We start from the raw sequence: 1,300 nt of genomic DNA, 5'->3' as shown, positions 1-1,300 counted from the left end.
TCCTTTCCTCCCTCTTAAAAAAAAACCAGGGGGTTAGATTCTATAGTTTACTTGTACAGTACTTTATTCTTAATTATTTTAATTATTTAACAAATACATGTATAGCACTTCCCATGTGCCAGACACTGTTCTGAGTGCTTAACAATATCACTCATTCAATTGTCATAACAACCCTAAGAGATAGGCATTAATATTTTACAGAAGAAGAAATTTACAGATGAGGAAACTGAGGCACAGAGAGGTTAAGTAACTTGCCTGAGGTCACACTGCTAACGAGCAGCAAAGCCAAGATTCAAACTCAGGGAGTCTGGCTCAAGTCCCTATTTTTACTACTATGTTACGCTGCTTCCCTTACATAAATTATGCTCACAAATGTGGAGAGGCAGTTTTTAGCGGAACATAAGGAAAATATTATGAAAGCAAAAGACAATGACAACTTACAATTCAGGAAAATGCGTGTGCCTGGACATATTTTTACAGGTTGCTTCCATTAAAATCTTATTTTTAAAATCATTATCTAATTAACCTTAAATTCTAAGACATTTTTCTCTTCCAGGAAGGAGCCACACATCCATTGGTGGGGCTTCATTTTTGTCTTCATCTGCTTTATAACTTCAAAGACGGGAGGGTGGGTGGAGGTGGGAAGGGTTTGGCCTACACAGGAGGACGGAGCACAGTGATCAGCACTTGGGTTCAAATCCCGGCTTTGCCGCTATTTGTATGACTTTGAGTAAAGTCCTTAATCTTTCTGTGCCTCAGTTGCCTGATCTATAAAACGGGAATGATAATATTACCTACTCAGAGGTGGTTGTAAGATTAATTGAGCTAATACACATAAGGTGCTCGCCGCGCGTGGCCCACAGCGAGCGCTGCGTGAAAGTAGGGAAATTGGGCGGCGGGACAGAATGAGAATGAGACCGCAGACCGCAGACTGATAGGGCCAGTCTCTGCTTCCTGTTAGTTCTCTGGGGGGACTCGTGTCTGTCACCCCCATCAAGGAGGGCAGCGGGCAGGCCTGCCCAACTTTGAGAGGTGACCCTGCAGTTTAATTTCGGAAGCCGCCACCCCTCGCCTCGGGGACCCGACTCAGGCAGGCCAGCCCCAGCCCCAGCCCCAGCCCCAGCTCCAGCCCCAGCCGTGCCCTGGGCATCGTGCACACTCAGTGCACACACGCTCCCCACGGGCCACCAGAGACAGGGCCGCGGCTTCAGCGGCCGGGCGTCCTGAGGGCACCCTGGCTCGGCGTGACAAGCGGCAGGGACAGACGGCCAGCGGGACCGGGTACCAGGAGGGGGCCACC

Source organism: Equus caballus, chromosome 21 (assembly GCF_041296265.1).
Source record: "Equus caballus isolate H_3958 breed thoroughbred chromosome 21, TB-T2T, whole genome shotgun sequence".
NCBI lineage: Eukaryota > Metazoa > Chordata > Mammalia > Perissodactyla > Equidae > Equus > Equus caballus.
The sequence above is the reverse complement of the archived record's forward strand: the minus strand, read 5'-3'. Positions refer to the sequence as shown.